The 15,950-nt window shown below is 45.4% G+C and overlaps 1 long non-coding RNA gene across 1 annotated transcript; it reads right to left on the minus strand.

The window, feature by feature from the left end:
• Positions 1-2,351: 2,351 nt before the first annotated feature.
• On the minus strand, positions 2,352-14,121 carry LOC131562992 (uncharacterized). Its single transcript, XR_009275274.1, has 4 exons — positions 13,998-14,121; positions 10,933-11,074; positions 6,455-6,507; positions 2,352-2,408 (listed from the first exon to the last, which is right to left on the minus strand). It is a non-coding gene; the product is annotated as an uncharacterized LOC131562992 (long non-coding RNA).
• Between the last annotated feature and the right edge of the window lie 1,829 nt (positions 14,122-15,950).

The following is a 15,950-nucleotide window of genomic DNA, read 5'->3' on the forward strand; positions in this document are numbered from 1 at the left end:
CAGGCTTGTGCTGAAGACCTGAGGACCATATTTGTTTGTATTCCCTTTGCACTTGGGGCTCCAGGCACAGCCCCATACTCAGATGTACAAAGGCAGCAGAAAGCCTCAGCCTGTCCTGAGCAGGTTCCCCCAGACTGGTGTTTCCTTAGAGGTCCTGGATACTTTGGGGACAGGTCAGGCACACACCAGTTCTCCAGCTCTGCTTTGTAGGGAACCTACAGCACAAATTGATCTGTGGGGAGCATGACCCAAACTGTCAAAACAGGGCCTTTAACATTTTCCACTGCCACCAAACCTGTTTGACTGAATTGCAGGTTAAAAAGGCATTGTGTCTATAATTGTTGGGCTTTAGAGAGCATGTCTTTTCTTTTAATGAAATACCTTGCCCATTCCATTCGAAAAGGAACCAAAGACTTCTCAGGTTTATGATGAAGTTGTAAAAATTTTATTTACCCCATATTTCCTGCTGGGTTATTTACGAGGCATTTTGTCAGTTCTCATAAAACTGCCTAGTAAAATATATTTTCTTACAAAAAAAATAAAATCATTTGTGCGGAACATCTTGAGAGCAGTGAGGACAGAGTTAATGGGATACACACACGTTCCAACCCTGGGAGAAAACAAAACAGAACGAAAGCCAGGCATTGTTGTGCTGCATTAGTTAATAATAGCTTTAGAGCTGAAATCCTGCTCCCACTGATGTTACTGGAAGTTGGTCCTTAATATAAAATAATCAGAGAACCAGCTGCCATGAATTACAGAGCCCCAAAATGTACCTGAAATGCATCAAAGCACCCAGAAGACACGCTTCTGTTATTGAGATTTCACAGGGAACACCAGCTCAAGCAGTTTTTCTTTAAATTATGGTGGTTTGGGCATATGCAAGTTGGGGATGGATGCAAATTGTAACTCACTCTGGAACCCCAGGTTGGTTGATTATTAATACAATAACTTTTACCTAGTTAAGGGTCAAGAGATATGACATGCTCCTTGATGTAAACCTGGAGGAAATCCCATCCTGGTAGTTGCTGTCGAATAAACAGCCTGGGCACAGAAAAAGCATGCCCCACCCACTCCAGGCACAGCTGGAGCGCATTTGCCTCTCTTGGAGCACAGTTTTTCAGTTTTGTATCACATGTTTGCATCTGCTCAGTTCTCTGTGGTCTAAACTTTTGCTTTTTATTCCAGCAGTGCTCATGTTCCCTAATCCCAGTGGGAATCTTGAAGCACAAAGTTTGTTCTGCAGTATTACCCCAGCACCCTTCATTTCAAACCTTGCAGCTTCACTCCAGCCACACTCACCACTTGCAGATAAGCAGGACACAGGTAAAAAGTCCTTTCCATATTTCAGGCTTGGCTTAGCTCAGTCAGGAGCTCTGCAAAGGTATTCTAGCTTGGACGCATCAGAAATATAAAGGAAACAGGAAAATAATGAATAAAAGAAAAAAAAAACATACAAACAAACCAGGGGAGATTGTTTTTAAAACAAGACCTGGATGCTGGGAAGAGGTCAGAGGTCTTCTTTTCTGTGCCTGTACAGCACTTTGCACAATGCAACCCCAAATTACAGCTGAGCTCTTGCTCCTGCTACCCTGCAAACATTAAGAAGCAGCAGCCAAGTATGGGAAACAGGCAAGGAGCCAGGTTTGCAAAGGTATTTAAGTGTATAAAGACACAGGGGGATATTTATTTACAGATGTTAGTAGAGGTCCTGTTTCCTACAGGAGCCAAGGGGCATTAGGCTCTCACTCCATCAGTTTATCAGTTCCACCAGGATCTGTCTTTAGATACAGATAGAGCTGGGCTCACCACTCCTCTCAACAAGATTTGTGTTTTAAAAGCTTCTCTTATCATGGGCTTGCTCTCTATGTGTGCATTTTGCAATGCAAGGGCCTTCCTCAGCCACAGAACCTGTGACAGCAGTGACAGGTCCGTGCTGCTTTGGGCATGTGCAGATGTTGGACTGAGCTTCCCTTTGGCACAGCTGTGTTTCTCTTGGGAGGCAGGTAGGTCATGAGGTGTCTGGGTGATCCAGGGGCCTGAGGCTACCCAGAAATCTCTCTCAGCCTGCTCTTGGGGAGTAGAAGGGGGAAGTGTCTGCTGAACAGAGCAGGGGGTGCTGCCTGGAAAACACCTACATAGAGTGGGATGTACCAGACCTGAGCTTGAACAAGCAGTTCAGGAACTGGCTGTGATTTTAACAGTTTAGCCAAGCTGGACCAAACTTCCTCCAGCTCAACCCTGACAGAAGTGTCTGATAGACCAGAAAATGTCCTCCAACTGCTACATTCTCCCTAGACTGAGCTAAGTCCACTACACTAACTCAGCAAGCAAATTAAAGTTGGACTCACCTGGAATAGTTGTCAGTTGTCTAGAAATAAATGCAGTGGAACTCCAATGCTGGTAGTCTGGAAAGGAAAGGAGAAATGTGTCCAAAGGATCTCTGGATGTGACTTGGAGTGTTGAGTAGGTGGAGTTGGAGCAGGAAGCCATTTCTATTCCAGATATCAAATAAGCTCTCAGGGAAATTCCTTCTAGAGCTTAATTCATTTTAAAAGAGAACACCTTTGCCTCCCAGCTTTCAAGAGGTTTCAGCATCCTCTACGACCAGCACAGTCAGTTCCAGAATCAACAGTTTTGGTCAATGACTGACAAGGAAAGGCTGCTTTGCCTCAGTGCACCGGGAAGAAACCAGCAGACATGTGGCAGACACCTTATTTGCACTGGTGGGACTAATGCCTTTGAGTCAGCTCGAGAAAGGTGAGCTGGCAGGATGTTAGCATACTGCACGCTTGGACAAACCCCTGGTGATGAGAGAGCTGCTGGAGACCAGAGCAATCTGGCCCAGGAGGAATGTTTCTCTCCATTCCACCAGACCGTGCCTATTAATGGGGCAAATTCCAAAAATCAAAACTACAAAAAGCACCTCCCTGTGCTCCAGGCAGGGGTCAGAACATATGGTGCTTAAGCTCTGGAGCTGGCTGCTGCTGTCTTTAGGAGGGGAAACATAAAAGGACACAGATAGTGGAGATGCGCAATGGCCCGTGCTGAGGTCTCTGAAATACTGCCACTGATGGGACTCCTTGTCAAATCATTCCAATCATATAAGCACACACCAGGCTTGGAGCTGCCCTTCAGTTTTTTAATTCTTTGCAACAAGCTGTGTTATTTCTCTTCCCTGCTGCCAATTGGCATCAGAGACCAAGTTATCCACAGCAAACACAAAGATTTGGGTTGTCTGAAACCAGGCAGGACCCTCATCTAGGGAACACTCTGGGGCTGTTTAATAAAGTTAAGAGACCAGAGAAGCTTCCAAGCTTTCCCACCATAGTAGAAGAAGATGAAATTCTTTAATTGTTTGTGTTTGACTGAAACTCATATAAAAAGAGGATTTGGGATTCTGGGGAAGCTTTAGAGTGGAGTCTGACCTTAAGCCATGTTTCTGAGCAGCATCGCACGTTCTCACACTGTGCTCCCTGCACCCACTCTGGGAACGCAGCCCTCACTCTCATCTCTCTCACTCAGGCACTTGGAGGGATTCAGATATTTTATCCTATAGTTAGTATAAGATCTTTTGGGGCTTGTAGTCCAGGCAACTTAAAAGAAGCTGTGCCGCTCATGGACGGACAAACATACAAACACTCTGCATCCCATTACAGCTCAATTATCCAGTTATGCAGAAGTCATAAAGTAGTTTGGATTCCAGGTTGGGGTCTCTCCTTAACCCAAATTTGAGCATATCTGAAACGTTTAACAAATTCTGCTCTCATTCTGCTTCACACAGCCTTTATCACAGTGCTCAGACTTTTCCAAGGAGTAGTAAAAGGAATAGACAAATCAAGTTTAGCATGTGACTTTGACTTTGAATGGCAGAAATCTCATAGGACAATCAGTTTTCATAATTCTGTCTTCATTTGGAATTGAACTTCTGTGAGCCTGCTAAATTGGCTGCTATTTAGACTCAAAGAAAGTCCTACCTGCTAAATCCACCCAAATTTGGAACTAGCAGTGGTAACACGAATCTAAGAACACAGAACAGCCACCAGCCCAGATGCATACTGGAAACAATAGTAGAAGGATCTGAATCTTCTTAAACCACAGACAAGTTCATTAATGCTGTAGTCAGCCTTTGTGTCATCTCTCAATCTTGATAAAAACCAAATGGGTTTTGGTGGTGTTGGTTTTCAGTTGGTTGAGTTTTTTATTTGCTTTAATTGGTAGATACAGGGACCACTAGGAGCTGTTTTAACTTTTTTATCTTGAAAGTCCTTATGGGGTGAGAAGTCTGCCTTCCATCCTTCACCAGCTCACATTCACAAGTCACTTGTAGAGATGATGAGAAACCTTTCCCTTACAGATTGCATGTATTTTGTAGTATTAGAGATATTGTAGCTTTGGATATCATCAAAGCTGTGGCACAAGCACAGGCTTGAAGGTGAAACACAGAACTTTTCTTTGGCTCCAAAGATGCCAGCATACTTGCCCTAAAATACCATCTGGCACAGTGGACATCTCACTGACAAAAAGAGCAAGAAACCAACTGACAGTAGAGGAAAACCCAGTCATGACAGCACTGACTCTTACTGCCTTTCCTAAAATTGTCCCACTTTAACCAACTATACCTCTATGAGGAATAACTAAAGAAACTGGGGTATTTCTGGGAAGTAAATGAGAGAGTAAATGATCACAGACAGCTATAAAATGCTGTGTGCAACCGGCAAAGGTGAATCAGGAACAACCGTTGAGCGGTTTTTATGGCAAAGGTTGGGAGCAACTGGAGAAGCTGGGAGGAGGCAGACTCAGAGCAAACAGAAGGCAGTGTCTGGGCACTGTGTGCTACAGCCTGGCCCCACCAAGTCTCTGTTTTGAAAAATAATCCTGACAAGGGTTACCAGCCCCGACGGAGCTGGGCTGAACAAGCACCAAATCTCTGCACGCTCAGCTGAAGGGCAGGTCTGGTCAATGACAGGGAGCCTTTGTGAGGGGTTGTCTCAACTGCAGGGAAGACAGATGCTTTCAGTCAACCCTAAAAAAATAATTGTAGCTCTTTTCCCCCCTGGAAGTGAGATACAAGTGGATTAAGAGCCTTCCACCTTCTCATAATCCTGGATGGCAGGAATGTTTAGCAGTCAAAGCATGGCACAGGCTGTTCAAATTCTCATGCTGCAATCCTGGTTTTACTACCAGTTTGTTGCATGGCATTACAAAACATATCCAAGGTCTTGGCATATATATGATGAGTGTCAATCAAGCAATAGCCAGGGTTCTGTAGTCTAAACTTTGGCTCAGCTTGAGAATGTTGGTCTTTGCATGCTGGTATCCCACTCAGGAGGGTGGGACTTCCCCTAACACTGCAAAAGTTTAAGGGTGCCCAAATGTTAGTTGTACACATTTGAATCAAACTGAATAAATTAACTCAAGTTTTTCAGGGTAAGTTGGCAGAAGGCAGAACAATCTGCAAATGGAGAAACGCAAGCAAAGGAGGAAAAAAGTTCAGTTTTGCATCCTGAAAGGAAATACAAATCTTAGGGTTTGGGGTTTTTTTCTACTTGAGTTTCAGTGCTGGTCTTCTCTGATTCTACACCTTGTGGCATAGGAATGAAACCAGTCTAATTTCAGGAACTGGCCAAGGAATGCTCAGGCTTTCTGAAGTCCCAGCCTACTCGGTTAGCTCTGTTTCTGAGACAGAGAAACAGCAATCTTTATACTTTTAACATCAATAACACCAGTTATTCTCCCAAAGAATTATTATCAACAATTCCTTTGCTATATTTACAAAGAAGCAGGGCTATTCTTAGAGGAAACACTAAAAAAGCCATTTTATTTAGCTTTCTTGGCAGTTATACAAAAATGTAAGGAATGCAGTCAGTTAAAAACATCAAATCCCCAGCACGAGCCTATAAGAGCTTTCTAATGCATATTTACAGTATAGAAAGCAACCACTTTCCTGTTTTGTAGAACAAACAGGGAACCTTCTCTTTTCCTCCTGGCTGTTCCTGAAGACCAAACATTAAGTTAGACACAGAATGTCGCTTTTAATGGTGTGGGTTGTAAACTTTTAATGCCTAGAAAATGAGATTTTATATTACAGCCTTCCTTTCCTAAAAAGGAATCGGAGGCAAATTTTACTGCTGGTTTTAGGAAAGTTCTGAATTGGCAGCCCAGGGTATCCAAATACTCCTTTAGCCACAGCTTGGTTTGCCATAGGAAACAGCAGTGCTAACTTGTTCCATGCTGGTGCTGGCCCAGGCAAGGGCATGCACCCAGAGAGGCAGGGACTGGGGAAAACTCTGTATTCCCACAGGGACCCAGCTCTGTATTCTCACAGGGACACAGCAAGGGACCACCCCACTTCTCTATACATGCAACAGCTTCTCAGTACTTTGCTCCAGGCTCTGATTACCATTAGGAAGAATCTTTATCTCTATTAGGAAGTAATAGAGGCATTACTTACTGCTGAAGAAGGAGACTGTGTGGTGCATCCAGATCACAGCTTTCCTGAGGATGCTGAAAACAAAGAAACAAAAGACAGGCCTTATTGCCTCAGATGGGGTGGGGGATAATGAGTTCATCTCTTAGCTGGTGAAAATGGACAAATACCACCAATGATACTTGCATTGCATAAAGCCCAAAAGATTCCCAATAATTGTGCCAATATCTCCCTTAAAAAATAGTCTTTCTCACTTTCTTCTCATGGAAATCCACTTGCTGGAATTTTGTAAATGAAATGGTATAGACAACATACTGCAAGGGATAATCCTCTACAGGTAGGATTTTTTTTCCAGGTATAACTAACTCCCCCCACTCCATTTATCTCTTAAGTTTGCCAGTGTTGGAGACCTCCTGACTCAGCTTGAAACTAAAGATGTGAAAAGGCTCCAGATCCCATTCCCCATACCTGAAATTAGCTCAGCTCTCCCAGGTTAGAGGGAGGCTGGACTCATACTGCCCTATCCCAGCCTCTGAACTGTATCACCATTTGTTGCTGTTCTGCTGCTAGAAAGCCTATTCTTTAAGATATGTTTTCAGTGGGTCCCACATGAACCTTCCTTAGTGAGGTGATAAAACTGCTTTGAAGTTCTCCATAAGCTTTTGTTTCCATAACCAATAAAAATTGAATTTATTCGGATTATTATTTTTTCTTGTCTGATCCTTATGTAAGATAATGGCTGAAAAGGTCAAAATCCTTCCTTGCCCTATATTGAATCAGTGCTCCAAAACTGGAAATGTGTTCAGTTTCCTTTGCCCAAATGGCACTGGACACAGTCCTGAGGGTTCTATCATCATCCTCCCAAGCAAGGGTGCAGTCTCCCTCTGTGCCACAGCCCTAACACTGCAGTGGGAAACAAATATATCATGCAAACATTTTGCAGAGTAACATATCAGGATCTGACAAATTAGCCCATCACAACACCCTGCTGCTCCATTGGCATGAGCTAAAGCCAGCAGGAGAGCAGCTTGGCTCTCGCTACCCTGCCATGGAGCAAGCCAATGCCAGGTCGGAACAAATCCTAATATGGCCCCAAATCCCACTGCAGTGAAGGGATAGGACCTAGGGGAGTAATTGCTCTTTGAGGCAGATGATGCAACCCCAGCCAGGATTTCTATGGGCTTTTGTGATTTGTACCATAACCACATGCTTCTTTTTCTGCTTCAGAGTGATCAGAACTGAGCAAGGCCTCACCCAGAGAAAACCAGGCAAGAAAACAACCACAGTTAAAGACATCAAGAGGAAAAGAGAGGCTCTTCAGCGTTTGGCTTCCATTTGCTGTCATGTAACAGTCTCATATTGTAAGAAGTGTCAATAAGATACCAACAGGGTCAGATAGACTTTCACAGAGCCAGTTAACTGGACCATGGCTGCTTCATATACAATGCCTATGCAGTGTCATTTCTAATGGGGGAATTTATACAGTGTAATTATGTCAGAATTTCCTCCAGGCTACACACTGCTGCATTATAAACCTGGCCATTGCCTGTGATTAGTCAGAGCTTTAAATAACACTGAAAGTAATTATATCAAGCCAGAGGAAGAGAAGTGGTGCATTCCAGTGCTTACCACATAGCAGCCCCTGAAGGGGACTAGCTAAGGAGGATGCTCCTTTATTGCTGGAAGTTTTGATACCTTAGGTCACATCCTCATCACCTGGATCACTTCACAAACCATTTAAAGACCTTATTTTGGCCCTTGTAATTATGGAGCAGAGGACTTCATGCAAGTGACAAGATTCCCAGATGATTGGCTGTAGATGGATGGGATTGAAATGCAAAGAGAAGGAGGCTGCCTCACACAGAAGCGCATGGCCAAAGGGCCTTCACATCAGAGAGATCTCCTGGAATGTTTGCAGGCATACTGCATGTCAGGCATGCTGTCATCAGTGACCTGAGGATTATGGGCAGCTCTGGTTGCAGCAAAAGGTCACGTTTCTGTCCTGATGGTGGTACTGGAGAAAGCAATGCTCCTCCAGGCCTGCATGAGCATGGCATCACATTGCCAATGCTCTGCAAAAGTGAATTCTCCATCCAGGAGGGACAGAAAAAGGATCAAAAAGAAAATGATCACTGGATGGAAGAGGAGCAGATTGCAGGGTTATGTGATACTTCTATTTTGCATTTTCTGTTAAAAGAGCCCTAATCATCTGACATCTGTGGATCCCCATTTCCAAGAGAGAGAAAACAGATTCTTTGCTTTCCAAGTCATGCCAAGGCTAAGCTTCATTTCTGTGATGGGGACAGAGCTGGCTGACACTTTCCTTGCTCTGGCTGTGGCCCCACAGGGCTGTTACAAGCTCTTCTGGTTTGTAGCAGCTCTCCTGAGGGCTGTTACAATGGCTGAGAATTGCCACCACACAGCACTTTTAGTCTCCCTCAGTCCTGCCTTCATTTCTTGCTCTGTGTCACAGGGGGTGCTACCCCTTTACTTTAATTTCTCTTTCCTGTAAATGCTCACTTGGACATGAAGCAGTGCACGGAGAGCTCCAGAGATCATGGGATGAGGCATCTGAGATGTTGCAGCCAAATTGGTCTGAGTCACAATCAGAAATGTTGCTATTGCTGGTGCCTTACAGTGTCTGCTCAAGAAGAGGCTGAGACACTCAAGACTCTACAGATACACTTTTAGAAACTGATAGGATAATTCATGAGAAATCCCCACTACTTCTGCTTCTTCCTGACCTGAAGAGCTACAGCACCAACAATTACTTGTGGTATCCTGGTATTTCTACTTTTGTCTGGGATGGGAATTAAGCCAGGTGCTGGATTGACAACAGAAATAAGAGAGTGGTGGAACATTAGCCAAATCTTTTTTTTTCTGAGATTTTAAAAGTTGCCTTTAACTTTATGAGCCAGCATTCAGAATAGTTTTCATTTGCTCTGGACTGATTCACTCTTCCTCTTCCTTTGACCTGATGGAATGGTGACTGAAGCTCTAGGCTGTGCATCCTGTTCCAGCTGCAGCCAAACTCCATGCAGAGGTGTCTGGCCACAGCTGCTTTTCATGGCTCTTATCCAGAGGTTGCCATCTCTTCTGATCTGCCAGCACAACTATTTGTGCTATCAACTATTTGTGTCATTACTTCCCCAGCTCTTATCAAAAGTCCTGCTTACAGAAGACTGAAATTAAATGGGCTTTAAATACAGATACCACAGATACAGATTGCTGGGATGGGACTAGGGGAAGGACTTCTGTTAAACAGCATGCTCTGGTCAAAGCATTGAGCAAGAACCAGAGCAAGCATCCACACAAGATATATAATGTACCAGCATTAAAGAAACAGGGTTGGAGGCAGCAGCTCTGCAGCATCCCCAGCCAATCTCTCTGCTGAGCACACTCTCCTACTTGGTCTCCCTCTTTTCTCCTCCTTTTCACTTGACCCTGTAAAAAACTGCCTCAATACACTGAACTGGACATAAAATCTAACAAAACCAAAAATTGCTTTCATTTTACTACTCAGGATCCTGAACGGGCTCAGAGCAGCATCCAGTGAGCCCCAGAGCTGGTGAGAGGGGGAGGCTGCTCTGCAGCCACAGCCCAGGTACATTGCTGTAACTAGGTGTGTCTCTCTAGGTCTTAGTCACAAAATCTGCATTTCCAAGCTGCTGTGACAAAAAAAAAAACTGCTCTGGGCAACCGTGTGGGGGAACTGAACAGATGCAAATTTGTGTTTTAAATGAGAGAAAGGGGGTGGGGTGAAGAATGAAGGGCAGTGAGATGAAGGATGGATTTTTTTAAAAATGCACCCACTGTTTATAAGACAGGGTTACTTGAAGTGTAATAATTTTGCATCCACTTCTGGATGGTAATTCCTAGTCATTTTAGCTCATGTCATCAGCTGATCTAAAAGAGCCAAGCTTGTGAAATTGCTGCTGTATTTATCTAAGTGAAGTCACATAATGTGCATGCTGGAAAAAGGAAGTAAAACCCAATACCTCCATCAATTTTTCCATCTGAGGTGCTTTATCTCAGTGTGAATAGTTCAAAAGAATAAAATCCCCAAATCTGAGGTGATAAGTAAAGGAATAGGTGGTTGGCTTGCTGTGATTTACTTCCAGTACCTCCTTGGTACGGAATACCTGGATGTTCACCTTGAACTGGTTTTCTTTTTCACCTGGAAGGGGGCTTTGACAACAGGGATGCTTTCAGCCAAAAGCTCCTTGTTGCTTGTTCATAAATTTGTGGAAATACTACTGAGCACTGCACTGGGAGCACTAAAAGCCTGTTCTGGCTGGAGTCCTCTGTGTCTGTGCTGTTCTCACTCTCATCAGAGTGCTGAACTAGCAGCCCTGGTCCATAACAGTTGAGCATTTGACTGGTTTCTTACCACAGCAGAGCATTGAGAGGTGGTGTTGGCTTAATATTGTCAGTGCCCAGTGTAGGCAGCCTGTCCTGTCCAGCAGAGTAAACCAAGCAAGGTTTCATTCTGAGCTGCTTACCTCCTCCACGGTATAGAATTTCTGAGCATGGCAGGTGTGGGACGCTCCAGTCCCAAACTGTGCTGGTGACATGTGGCTCTGTGCTGGCACAGTCCCTGTTCTGAGGCACCCCAGGAAAGATTTCAGGGATCTCCCAGGTTCCCTGCTTGAAGGAGAAAGAGAAGTTAACTTTTCTTACTTCCTTAGACTTCTATTAATAGTCACAGAAGTCACAGTGCTACAGCAGCCTGGGGCAAAGCAAAACCCCACTGCACAGGGCCTGGTAACTGCAAGGGCAGGTAGAACAAAAGAGAAGCCAAAGATGTGTGTGGGCACAGCTGCTCCAATGCACGGCCCTGTATTCCTCTTCCAAACTCCTCAGGAAGGTGTTGGTTACCATGGCTCTTGGATGAGAGAAGGAGGCTTTGCTCTAGGCAGTGACCCAAAGCCTGTGAAGTCTGTCCCCAGCCCTGGAGTGCCACTGGGCTGTCACCCAGCCCTGAGACCCTCCTGTTCCTCCAGCAGTAATAGAAGCCTGGCACAGCTTTGCTGAGGAGCAAGCAAGGCCAAGCAGCCTCTGATTCTGCCTGGTGCCAAATTATTTTGGTCCCTTTGACACGGAGTTGGAACAGATCCTCGTAAATGAGGGGGTGCATGGGCTCTCAGAGGCATCAGTCAGTTCCTGCCAGGTGGGGAGCCAGGGACTTTAAGCCTTGCAAGTAATAAGACTCCCATCATGGATTGCACCAGAGTTCTAAAGCTGCAGAGAAGATGGATTCAGCCAGATATGGAAAGGACACAACTTCCCTTTTGTTTGCCCTTCTTTAGCCATCTCTGTCACCTCTGAAACACCAAATTTCTTGTGTCGCAGAGATGCTTGTAATATTTGGAGGAGAATCACTTTTGGGGAGGGAATCTCAGGTGTGCTGAGCTGCAGCCTCACAGTCCCTGCACCATAGCCATCAAACTTGGGGAGACTGCAGGAACTGGGAGGTGGCATTGATTATCCTTGTGGAGCCTGGGTGCCTGTGATGAGACAGATCAAGAAAAATGAAATGGAGAAAAAGAATTGCTTCATTCTCCTATACTAACATGGCCTAAAAAGTTAATTGGCATGGCTTTGCCCCATCTCTTGAGCTTTTCTGAAACAAAACCTGTGGTTTTGAGTGCTAAAAAGTGAAATTGATGAAGTGATGAATGAAATGTGATGAGGTGGAGCAGTTGAGGATGCACCAGGATGAGAGCAAGAAAAAAGGCATACCAGAGAAGAAGGAAGGAAGATTGGTGGAAGGAGAAGCCTGTGGTGTGGCAAAGAAACCCCTTCAGCAGCAGCATCCCAGCAGCAGCAGCCAGCCAGCGTGGCTTGCTCCCGGCCTCCAGCCTGGTCCAACTGCAGCAACATCTGTTACACTTGAGCTCGGCTCAGTTAGTGGCATGTTTGTTTAATTGTGGGCCTGGTTTGTTATTTTGCTTCCCATTAGGAAGCTGAAGAAAGAAGGAGGAGGGTGTTTTCGTTCTGGGGAGCATTTTGCCAGGACAATGAGGTTTTTTTCCATGGCACTGGGTAGTCAGAACTAAGCTGTACTGCTCCTCGCGACAAGGCAGACGCCTCCAAAGCCCATTGTTCAACCTGATGCATTAAGGGCTCACACTTGTAATTTTGGCACTGATCCCCCTTGCCCATTGTGTGAGCAGAATGGAGTGAAAAAGGAGAGTCTGTCCTCTTTATCTGGCAGCAAGAAAAGGAAGCAGCAGTGGTGGCAGTGACTCCTCTGCTCGCCAAGGTTTCAGCTCTTCTGTGGCAGTGCTGGGGAAGGGGGGGTTGATGGCTTTGAAATCTTCCCTGGTCACTCCCAGGAAAGTCACCCAGCTTTCAGTCTGCTATAATTCCTTGGCCTCCCTCCAATTTTCCCAAATTCATCACTGTCTGTTTTGGAAAAATGACTTCTTCCTGCCTGAGCATTTGAGCTTTTTTGTTTTAATAAAACAGAGAATTGTTGAAAGGGGAATTTTCTAGTGCTGAACAGCAGCCCTGACACCAGTACCCTGTGCTGCTCCATGCACTGCTGTCAGAGAACAGCAGGAACAAACTCCCATGCCACTGTCCCCACTGTGCTCATTTCTGACCAAGGTGGTGCAGAGGGTGTCCATGACATGAACATCTCCTTCCTTTGCCAGGGATGGTATCCAAGCCCTCTGAGAGATGCTGGCTTGTCAGAGGAGCTGGCATGTGCTGGCATATTCTGGTGTGTTTGTCTTGCTCAGAGGCAGGACAGCTGACCAGGTTTCTGACTCAGCACCAGCACAGACCTCTCTGACTGCAGAAAGCATGTCCTAGCAGCCACTGGGACAAAAGAACATCAAGAAATGTGATGGGACAATATAACTTTGTACAGTACAGTTCTTCTGCTCCTTCATTATTGATCTAAACTAGAGACAGCAACTCAAACCACTGGACCCACTGCTGCAGCAACATGCTGAACTCACAAGTGACACTGCAGACTTCTGCTTAAAAAGCAAAGCAAGAAACCACTTTCCTTAAAATTATGGCTGGGTTAAAAAAATTAACAGAGCATCAGAAACTTAAATATAAACTTAAATTATTAAACAAGCAATACAAATAGAGTCCTGACTTGGCAAATATTTGCATATACAAAAACCCTGGGCACTTGGAGCTCAAGGGCAAGGATCCAGTATCTAAACATACTTATGAGGATCAGCATCCTTCGGGACACTGAAAAGGCTTTGGGGTGTTACAGCAAGGATCCACTGCTGAACCCCAGCAAGAGCCCACATCTAACCAGAACCTCATTAGCAGAAATAAAATGTCTTGGATTTTAAGCAACCTGAACAGAAACATCAGAAAAGCAGTGGGAAAAAAATTACAGTAAAGTCAGGAGAGAGATGTAGATTTTGAAGACAACTACAAAATGCTTCCCAGTTTCATTGTTGCAGACTCCAGAGTGTCCAGCCCTGCTTTGGCAGCACTGTGCTCTCTGTACCCAGTCTGTCCTCCAGGGAAGGACCCAGCCATGCCTGGGTGCATTGTGTGGATCCCAAACCTCACCCTGTTGGCTCCATGGTACCTTTACAACAGGAATTCCATTGACTGCATTTGCAGGACTGCAGTTGATCCCTGGGCCGAAACCAGCACTTCAGTCACACCTGGAGTCTCTCTGTGCCAGCTGCAGTTGGAGCTTGGTATTTTGGGTGAGCTGCCCCAGCTGGTAGAGATTTGGGCAAAGCAGTCTTGCCCCTTTCATGTCTTTCTGGCTGACCATGCTCTGACCTGGGGAGGAAAGGGGAACATTTGATGGGCTTCTTCCCCCAGTGCCTGAAAGCCAGTTATGTGTTGGTAACCTATGGTAGGAACTTCAAATAACTAGGAGTCTAGCTGCCAACTGTTAAGACTCACATTACTGAGCTAATTCCATCCATGTAATTAGATGTCTTAACTCCAATAGATGCCTTGACCATTAGAAACTACAGCTTCCAGCCCCACAGATCAACAATTATCCCGGAGCAATGGAGGACTTCTGGGGTTTTCCTGTTTCTAAAAGTCAACCTCTGCTGGTTTCAGCTACATTTAACAGCCATTCTGATAGGGCAGGACTCCCTCTTTCTTCCAAACATGTGCATCTTACATTTTACACCATCCTGCCATGCCTGGCTCAGTGCATAATCTCGAGGGACAGGAGGCATCATCATACCTGCTACCTTTGCAGAGCAGCACATCTTCCTCAGTTGCATTTGAGCTCCTCAAGTGTCAGCCAGGTGGAAACAGCAGTGTCTTTTCCTTGCTGGAGTCACATGCAAACAGACTGACCCAATACAAAACTCTTCTCCACAGGGCAGAAATCCAGCCTTAGCTCCAGCCCTGCCAGCCACAGCTCACTTCACTTTCTGTACAATGTCAGATGTAGTTTGCTAACCTGTCCCAAGGCACTGAGTCTGTGGGTGCTGCCTGTGTGACTGCTGTAAGCCATGGGAAGTAAATTGTTTTGGGATCTGGCACTAAAACAGCTTTATGGGACACACTGCAGTTCCCATGTTCTTGGCCACCAGCTTCAAACTCTGAGAGGACCATTGGCACAGGAAGCTGTGGTCAGAGGCTCACCAGCCCTGTAGCTTAACCTGATTGTAAGGTCTGCATGGAGCAAATATTAACAAGAGATCTGCACTGCAGGGCTGGCTGCAGAGGCTGGGCTGCAGAGCGAGTGTCCATTAGTGAGGAGGCAGTGCAGATGTTATCTGCCTGCAGCATCATCCCTCACTGTCCTAACTTCACTTTGGACAGTTAAGATCTTGATGACATTAGGAGCAGGGCTAAGGGCAAACTGTGGCCACAGCCAGATTAGTGGCACACACAGGGCCTGGCTGCTGCTGTTGCTGCTCCTTTCCTGGGCTGTCCCATTCCTGCTCTGCAGAGCAGTGCCCCATGGCTGTACCACAGCAATCCCTTGCAAGCCATCACACTGAAATAAATTTTTAAATAATTTAAAATTAATAATTAAAGGAAAACACATTACAGGCCCAGTTACACACCCAGCCACAGAAAGCAACAGGCACAGGGACATTCCCTGCTTTGCTGGGTGAAAGGTGTGATGGCAGGATAACCTCTCCCATGGGTTCAACCCCGCACCTCCCAGCAAAGCTTTTACCACCCTCAGCCCAGGGGCGGGTGATGTTTGCTTAAGCCCAGGCTGTTTCACGTTTTCACAGTGATATGATAATTGCGTTTAGATAGCCCTGTCTCTCTCTGCTGGCTTTCACAGGGCTCTCCTGGCCTCCAGCAGGGCTCATTTAAAAGCGGTTTCTCAGTGATATGCCACAGTGTTTTCAAAAAGAAACAACCAGCAGTGGCTCTCTAGAAAAATAACAAAGAGACCCAATTACAAGCAAATGTGTTGAAGGGTCCCAGGGCCGTCTGTGGGCAAATTAGGGCCAATTAAAGGTCAAAATGATTTAAGGTATAAGGACAAGAGAGAGAAGGGAAACAATTGGTCAGATTCCTGCGCAGAATAAGTGTCTGCTGCCAG

The sequence above is a fragment of the Ammospiza caudacuta genome, chromosome 12, assembly GCF_027887145.1.
Source record: "Ammospiza caudacuta isolate bAmmCau1 chromosome 12, bAmmCau1.pri, whole genome shotgun sequence".
Taxonomy (NCBI): domain Eukaryota; kingdom Metazoa; phylum Chordata; class Aves; order Passeriformes; family Passerellidae; genus Ammospiza; species Ammospiza caudacuta.